A 9,187-nucleotide genomic window follows, 5' to 3' on the forward strand; every position below is an offset into this window, starting at 1 on the left:
TATGTGCTACATTATCTCATAATGAAGGTTCAGTTGCTCAGTCTCAGCAGTGACAGTGATTTTCGAGCATCATATCTACATCCCTGCAGTTGTGAGTCCTTATAGTTCGAGGGCTTAGTTAAATAGGTTTCCCATTTATTAGTAGATGTCTTCGTTATTCATTTCAGACAGTTAGAGTCAGCTGGGGCATATCCTAGTGTCTCTCTATATTCTACTAGTAGAGGCTCGTTGGAGTACCAAATTCAGTCTTAGATCTCAGTTGTCGTATGCCGACTTTTTAGTATTTGTTTAATCGGATTGATGAGATTGATACTTTCAGATATATTCAGATTATTCAAAAAAAAATTCTGTATTTTATCATGATTTTATACTTATATTTCCCCATGTTGAGATTTAGATGTGTTAGAAGGTAGCCAAGGTTAGCTCAGGACAACTTGTAGTTCAGAGCACCATGTGGCATCCCGGGAACTAGATTTTGGGGTGTTATAGTTCAATTGCACGAAGATAGTTGTATGCATCTAGATGGATTGTTGTATCTCTTTTTGTCAATGTAGTTGTAATATTCTGCTAGGTAAAAGATTTTTGGTCGGGAGATCAAAATCGTGCTATAAACCTTGCGAATCAACAACCTGATAACCAACTAAAATATGATTAGAGTAGAGATATTTAATATTGTTAAAAGTGCCTCAACCCTAGAATTCTCATCATTACTATTTACAACCATTGCTTGATTTGCTATTGTCACAAATTGTTATTTCTTATCTATTTACATTTTTTATTCCAAACATCAAAATCATCTTGATACTTGACAACACTTAATACATACTTGTCTAAAACTAAAGTTAGTTGAATTACTAGCTGCATAGTCCTCATGGGCACGATATCCGACTGTTTAAGTCACTATATTACTTGTACGATCACGTACACTTGCATGTGCAATTGAATGAGATAATATTTCGCGCTGTTGCCGGGAACTAGTATAATTAGAAATTTGCTAAATTTTTGGTTTTTGAAAGTAAGTTTATGTATTAATTACTTGATCTTAGTGGCTGACTTTTTATAGGTTAAGCTGAATACAGGACTAGCAAGAGATAGAGAGTTTGTAAAGCCTTTTTTGAAACCAGAATTGGTATATCAACAGAGGCGAAGATCTCATTATCTAATTTAACAGATTCAAATGGCTAAACAAAGAAATGATCTAGTTGATCCAAATGCCAGACATATCCTAGCTCCGGTTATCCCAGCTGTTCCTGCTCAAGCAGCTGCTAGACCTGTTCATGAAGTGGTAATCCCACTCATGAACCATACGACTAACAGTATTTTCTAGCCCGTACCAGGTAGTCAATTTGAATTAAAGAAGAATATGGTGCAGTTGCTGAATTTGGATTGGTAATTTGTCGGATTTTCACATGAAGACTGACAACAGCACATATAGAACTTCCTAGAAATTAGCCACACTTACATTCCTGTAGGGGTGAATACTGATTATGTCAGACTGAATCTCTTCCTGGGGAAGTGGAGAGGTGGTTACATGCTGAACCACCACTCTCCAGTACTTTTTGGGAAGAACTAGCTCAGAAGTTCCTTATTCGATTCTTTCCATCAAGAAAGGTTGCACTATTGAGAAACGAGATTCTGAGTTTTACACAGAAAGAAGGAGATAATCTCTACCAAGCTTGGGAGAGATTTAAAAGTATTCTTAGAAATCCCCCCTACTATCATCAGTCTAATGATGTTCTATTTCATACTTTCATTGAGGGGCTAGAGCAAACTACTAAGATTCTCTTGGATGCAGTAGTAGGTGGGCAAGCTCTTGAGAAGACTTATGATGAATTGGACACAGTCCTGAATCAAATTTCACAAGGGAATACTGAATGGCTTGCTGACTTGAGGAATACTCCTAAAAGAGTTGCAGGTGTGTTAGAGGTAGATTAGTTCACTGCTCTATCAGCTCAGCTTACAGCAATGCAAAATCAGATGCTTACTCAGTTGAACAACATGAAGTTGGGGCTTCCACAAGCAGCATCTATTGCTAATGTAGTCCTACAATTAAATTCTTGGTGTGAGGTTTGTGAAAGTAGTGAGCACACAGTAGGTGCTTGTGCGGTTAGTCCAGATTCTGTTAATTATGTGGGGAATGTGAATCATCCGAGATAGTAAAACATTGATAAAACATATAATCCAAACTGGAGGAATTATCCTAATCTCTCATGAGGTGGAAATCAGGTACACAACAATAATCAGTATAAGGGGACAGTGCAACAGAATCAACAGCAGGTTTAAAATAATTAAGCTACTACACAAATAAGTAATATAGAGAAGATAATAAAGCAGATTTTAGCTAATCAAGCATGATTTGCAGTATATTTAAAGAGTCAACAGCTAATTATTAGGAATTTAGAGTTGCAACTCGATCAGATTGAAGGAGCACAAAATACAAGACCTCAAGGAGGCTTACCTAGCGATACAAAGACAAATCTAAGGCAGGTAAATACAGTTACAACAAGGAGTGGGTTGCAGTTAAAGGAGGCGGTACCTGAGTAGGTTAGTCCCACAGTCACTGATGATGATCCTAATGACAATGAGGAGAAAGGGGTAAAAGAAAAAACTATAAGTGATAAAACTTATATAGAGAAGAAGACTCTGCCTTTACCGTTTTCCCAAAGGCAAAGTAAGCACCAAGTGGAGGCCGGTTACAAGAAGTTATTGGATCTTCTAAAGCAGGTTCATGGAAATCTTCCTTTTGTTGATATTCTACAGAGTGTTCCAAAATATGTAAAATACCTGAAAGACATAGTGAAAAACAATAATCGGTTGACAGAGTATGCTACAGTTGCACTTAATGAGGAGTGCACATCCAAGAAATAAAATAGACTACCTACGAAGCTGAAGGATCCAGGTAGTTTTACGTTACAGATCACTATTAGGAAAGCCATTAGTGCCCATAGATTATGTGGATTAGGAGCAAGCATCAATCTCATGCCTACATCTTGGTTTTGAAATATGGGTCTTGGGAGTGCCAAACCCACGACCATTGTTTTGTAGTTGGCTGAAAGGTACCTTACTAGGACGGATGAAATTATTGAAGATGTCTTAATGCAAGTGGGATCATTGATCTTCCCAGTAGACTTTGTGATTCTTAATTTTAAAGTTGATACAGTTCTTCTATTTATTTTGGGGTGACCATTCCTAGCAATAGAGCAGTCACTTATTGATGTAGTAGCATGGAATATGACTATGAAAGCACATGATAAAGTGGAGGATTTTGATTTATATAAGGCACTGAAGTTTCTGGCTATATATACAGAATTGTCTTCCATATTAGTTATTGACCTTGCATTTGAGCTACATCTTTTGTTGTCTGATGATCCACTCGAGCAAACTATGATGGGTCATGATCTTTGTGGGGATATAGAGGTGCTAGACTTTGTTCAAGTCATGAATTTACTAGTTATTGAAATGAGAAATTTGTCTTTTGAGCCATTGAATAGGCCTATTAGCCCATCTCCTAAAGCTTCAATAAGATCCAAAATTAGAGCTTAAGGTTCTTCCTCCAAACTTGAAATATGTTTACCTTGGTGAAAATGATACCTTGACAATTATTTTGTCTGTAGGTTTATCTAAGGTGCAAGTAAGAAAAGTAATGACATTCTTAAAAAGAAGAAAGAAGGCAATTGGGTGGCAGAGGTCTGACATTACCGGGATAAATCTAGATTTTTGCATGCATAACATATACATAGAAGAAGGTTACAAACCAAGGGTGCAACAACAATGAAGATTGAATCTGGTGATGAAGTAAGTGGTATGAAAGCAAGTCATCAAGTGGCTTAATAGTGGGATTGTTTATCCAATTTCAGACAACAAGTTGTTAAGCCTACTATATTGTGTCCCAAAGAAAGGTGGGATTACTATTGCTTCAAGAGTTTGATCTCGAATTGCTTGATCTAAAAGGGGTAGAGAATCCAGGTTAGAAAATCATGACCATATTATTGATGATACACTTTGCATTCAGGAAGAGTTTCTAGATGAAAAATTATTGTCTATCGAGGGGTATGAAGTTCTTTAGTATGTGGATATCATGAACTTATCGATTTAGGATTTTTACCCTCGTGAAGCTACCATTCAAGAGAGAAAGAAATTGCTAAATTATTCTCTTTCTTACATATGGGATGATTCGTATATTTTTAAGTAGGGCCCTGATAGAATTATGTGCAGATATATTCCAGAATCTGAATTTACACAAGTGCTACAAAAGTGCCATTCATCTACTTATAATGGCCATCATGGGGGTGAAAGAATAGCCAGAAAGATGTTGTAATCTGATTTCTTTTGGCCAACAATGTTCAAGGATGCAGTGGCATTCATAAAGAAATATGATCAGTGTCAGTGGTTACGTACAATTTTGAGGCGTCATGAGATACCCCTAAACAACATTCTTGAATTTGAGGTATTTCATGCTTGGGGGATAGATTTCATGGGACCATTCCCACCATCAAATAGTAACTTATATATCCTAGTGGCAGTTGATTACGTATCCAAGTGGGTGGAAGCAATAGCTTTTCCCACTAATGATGCTAGAGTGGTATTGAAATTTGTGAAGAAGCATATATTCTCCCAGTTTGGCACTCCCAGAGCTATAATTAGTGATAGAGGTACACATTTTATTAACACCTGGTTTAAAAATCTTATAGCTAAATATGGTGTTAGGGACAAGGTGGCTACTATCCACAAACAAGTGGTCAAGTAGAGGTATCCAACCGAGAGATAAAGAAGATTCTACAGAAGACTGTAAATGGTCAGAGAAAGGATTGGGTTACACAGCTAGATGATTCACCATAGGCTTATAGTACAGCTTATAAGATGCCTATAGGTACCTCTCCATATCATTTAGTTTATGGGAAAACTTGTCTTTTGCCTGTGGAGCTGGAGCATTAAGCTTATTGGGCAGTAAAAAAGCTAAATCTTGATATGAACGCTGCGGGAGAGAAGAGATAGTTGCATCTTTTTAAACATGATGTGTTTCCTCTCCATGCTTATGAGAATGACAAACTGTACATAGAGAATACTAAGAAATGGCATGATAAGCATATCCTTGATAGAGTTTTTAAACCAGGACAACTTGTTTTGCTTTCTATGCGAGGTTGAAATTGTTTCCAGGAAAGTTATGGTCAAAGTGGTCTGGGCCTTTTGAGGTAGTGTGTATGACATCTCATGGTGTGGTGGAGTTATGGAACAAGGAAAAAACTGAAAAATTCTTGGTGAATGGACAACATGTGAAGCATTATTGGGCAGATTATGGAGATAAGCATAATGTGTCCATTACTTTTGTGAAAGAGTGAGACTGAGCTGAGTCATGCCTCCACATAAACTAAGGTGATGCATGGGAGGCAACCCACAAATGTAATATAATCGCATAGTTCCTTTCTGTTTTAAGTTGCTAGGAAAGAAAAAGAAAGAAAAAATACAAAAAAATTAGTCGTGCCATGACCAAAACTAAGGCGATGAGTTGGAGAAGACCCACTTTTTCTTATGTAAGTTTGTTGTTTTTGGTTAGTATACAGGAATGAGAAACATGAAAGCATGACGGTAAATGAGAGGTGAGTGAAACAATATTGGCGAAGCATTCAGGTAAGTAACATAGTCCCTATAGAATGGTACAAGGTGAAAAAGAATTGGGGGGATGAAATATTTCCCAGATAATTAAAATCCACCCTAAAAATTTTGGCATTCCAGTAAGCAAGGGCAATAAGCCCATGACGCCCTACCTAGAGGGGAGCTATGGAGCTGTGATGACTTGCCTAGAGCGGCCCCGTCCAATTTTCAACACCTTTAAATACCACCCTATTTTCCAATTCCCCTTCATTTCTAACCCTAGCCCGCACTGCCCTCTAAATACCTTAGCTAATTATATTCTAAGTAGTGGTTTTTTCTCAAATAAAAGAGTACTACATCTTTATCTTCTTCACAAATTGAGAGGTAAGTACTCCATTCTCCATTCTTTTAATTCATAAGGTGTATGAAATAATTATATTAGTGCTTTGTTGAAGATTTAGTGTGATTTCTGCCTTGGGGATGTGATGTTGCATTTTATAAATTATAAAAATATTTATTTAGTTCTCATCCATTGATTTATGTCCCTTCTATTTCATGAAATTTTCTAGCATATTACATATATAGACTCACTTGGTGATAGTAACTATGGATTGAGTAGGGCACCTAAACTTGTATGTGTGGGGTGCCTTGATAACAAAGGACTGCTGAGTATTATTGCAAAATCTCAACATTAATTAAGGGTGGGGTGTTATAACCACCCTCTTCTCATGTAATGCTTGTTCTAATGTGCATATTGGGTACCAATTATCTTCTTTTATAAGAATTAGTGCACAAGTATAGCAATATTAAGTTTGTCCAGCTATAATTCTATTTGATGATGTGACAATGTCTTTACGTGTTATAAATTTAAATAAAGATGAATGGTTTTGTTGTAAATATGGGAAATTATGCTTGTGTGGATTGCTAATTGGGGAAGCCTGAATACCCTTGCATTCATATCCAAGAACCGGTACTAGTAACTAAGCTTGGGGTGGCCTAACCACAATACACTTCGTGTTGGATAGTTCAACATAGATATCTTGTTTGATGTGGTTGCTGCATGATTTGTTGGATAAGTACTATATTAAGTCAACAACAGAAGGGCATCTCAGCCATAAGTCATCCTGCATGGTCAAGAGAGGATGTATGGCACTAGATAGGTACTAGAGGCTAGCCAGAAATAGTATGAAAAGCATGATGATCGTAAGTATACAGCCGAGTAATTCATTCACAGGTAAAATCTTCTTAAAGAGTTTCCCTGCATTGTGCACCTGATAGAAGAATTATATATGGACTTCTTGTTTGCACTTCCTCATAAGTGTAATCTGAGCCTCATCAGAGAGTTTTATGCTAACTGAGTCCCACTAAATAGAGACTCAGAAGTCAAAATACAAGGATAGGTTGTTACTTTTAATGTTCATTCATTGAATGTGATTATCAGGACACCTGAAACTAATGATAAGCCCTTGAAGCTGATATATGTAGAACCACCATAGGCTGACATCTGCCATTTACTGTATGGAAATAATTTGATAGCAAGATAGGCCCGTAATAAATAAAACGACGTTCACCTCACATGGTCCTTTAGTCATATAAATAGAAAGGCCCGAATCTTGGCCAAGATCATCTACAATTGTCTCATACAGGCAATGCACCTGACTGATATGACACGTAAAAGGGTATGCATTATCTATGCTTGAATGCATGATGATGTTGATATGAATGTAGGTGCAATGATTTTCTCGGCTATAAAAAATGCAGGTCTTCATCTAGAGAGCAAGTATGGCTTTGTGGGTTTACTGACAAGATTTATGCGAGATAAGGGGGTAGAAGAGGAAGAACTGAACTGTAAGCTACCTTTGATCACCATCCCTGTTGATGTATCTAGTACTAAGGGGGTCTTTCTTATAGTGCTGAATTGACTATGCCCGAGTGTTAGGCTCAGAATAATGAGATCACTGTCTAGATGTACTGGTTATAGATGCTTCAGCAGGTTGGTGTACACCCATCTACCCAAAAGAATATTAGAGAAGTAGAGTTGTATTATCCTCTTGGTCATCATGTAAAGACCATGCTATGGATGGGCCCTAATTTTATAGAGCCGATTGATGATGATATGCCTATGATGAGGAGCGTTGTCTGTGTGCTTTCGATTTAGAGTCATAGGAGACAAATGCAGATGGTGATGATCCAAACTAGGGAGTAGAGGCCTATGGACCAAATTAAGATGCATACATATGATAAGGGAGTCTATTTCCACCTCATACTATGCTTATTTTGTAAGAATTGGAACAATGCTTCCTTTTCAGTGTGGGATGGTGGAATTCTCATTCCTTATTATCCTTTTCTTTGGTATAAGTTGGTTGGACAATTTTATCTTTATTTATTGATTAGTGATGTTTTTATTTTTGTGTTTGGATGTTAAACTGGGTATTTCTAAGTATTCAGAAGACCATGTCTATAATAGTTAGTAAGTTCAAAGTATGGATTGTTGAGATTTTCCCTCAAGGCTATTTTTGCGTATTACTTTAGTTTAAAGTATTAATTTTTTCCCTAGTGGAAATTCTCATTTGTTCCTTCAAGGTGATTTGAAATAAAAATTCATAGCTAGTTTCCCTTCCCTATGATAGATGGATGACGACAGTTTTAAAGGGAGGTAGTCTTTAGAAGCTGAGAATTGATAAGAATCCAATAATCACGACTCTTTGAGTAGTGCTTTGTGTTGGGCCATTGGTATAGTGACTTGGAATGAATTAGTTTTAAAGCAAAAGCATGTGTTAAATTAAAGAGGATTTAATTGTAAATGCTTAATCTCTATAGGTATAATAGGATTTGTTGGCTTAATTTGAATTTGACAAAGAACAAGATCGAGAACCATAAGGATCCAACATGAAACCTAACATGCACCAAGAGAGTGTGAGTTTTTTTTTTACTCTACATGTATAGGAATGTCTAGAACTTGCTTGGTGTGTTTACAAAGTGAAATAAAGGGTGGTAGGTGTAGTAAATGATGTAGACATTTCCTTGATAGCTAAAATTTCGAGACCATATTTACCTACCCTTAAGCAAATCCCTAGCTAACCCTATTAAGCTTACAGTCTGATTTCTTTGGTAACCTCATATGTAGCTTAATCCGTTCTTTGATAGACCTTTATTCGATCCAAATCTCCTAAGAGCTTTAGTATAGATGATTAAATGAGTAAGAAGTGTGAGATTGAAGAATGAGGAAGGTAAAAGTTAACCCCTAAAGAAATAGTTATTTGTGTGTTTAATTATGATGGTTGGAAGTTATAGAAAATTTGAAAGAAATTTAAATTTTTGTAACCCGATTTTGTTACAATGAATCTATTTTGACCCTAGTCTACCTCGTACATCTTGCACCTCAACTAAGGCGAATAACTTTAGTTAAGGGTGGCTATTATAGGGGTGTATAACAGTAAATGGGTGTGAAGAAGAGGAGAAAATTAAATCATGATGTAAAATAAAAATACTCCCGCCATAGTTGATGTTAATGTGCTTAATGATATTTGGATAAAGCAAATGATGTGTGAAGGTAATAAAGTGGAAATTGGTTTGTTAGAACGTGATTTTGACT

The 9,187-nt window shown here is 36.6% G+C and overlaps 1 non-coding gene across 1 annotated transcript; it reads right to left on the minus strand.

Moving 5' to 3' along the window:
* Positions 1–1,617: 1,617 nt before the first annotated feature.
* On the minus strand, positions 1,618–1,724 carry LOC124895230. The gene has a single exon (XR_007051603.1). It is a non-coding gene; the product is annotated as a small nucleolar RNA R71 (small nucleolar RNA).
* Positions 1,725–9,187: the final 7,463 nt, after the last annotated feature.

The sequence above is a fragment of the Capsicum annuum genome, unplaced genomic scaffold (genome assembly GCF_002878395.1).
Source record: "Capsicum annuum cultivar UCD-10X-F1 unplaced genomic scaffold, UCD10Xv1.1 ctg80720, whole genome shotgun sequence".
Classification (NCBI taxonomy): domain Eukaryota; kingdom Viridiplantae; phylum Streptophyta; class Magnoliopsida; order Solanales; family Solanaceae; genus Capsicum; species Capsicum annuum.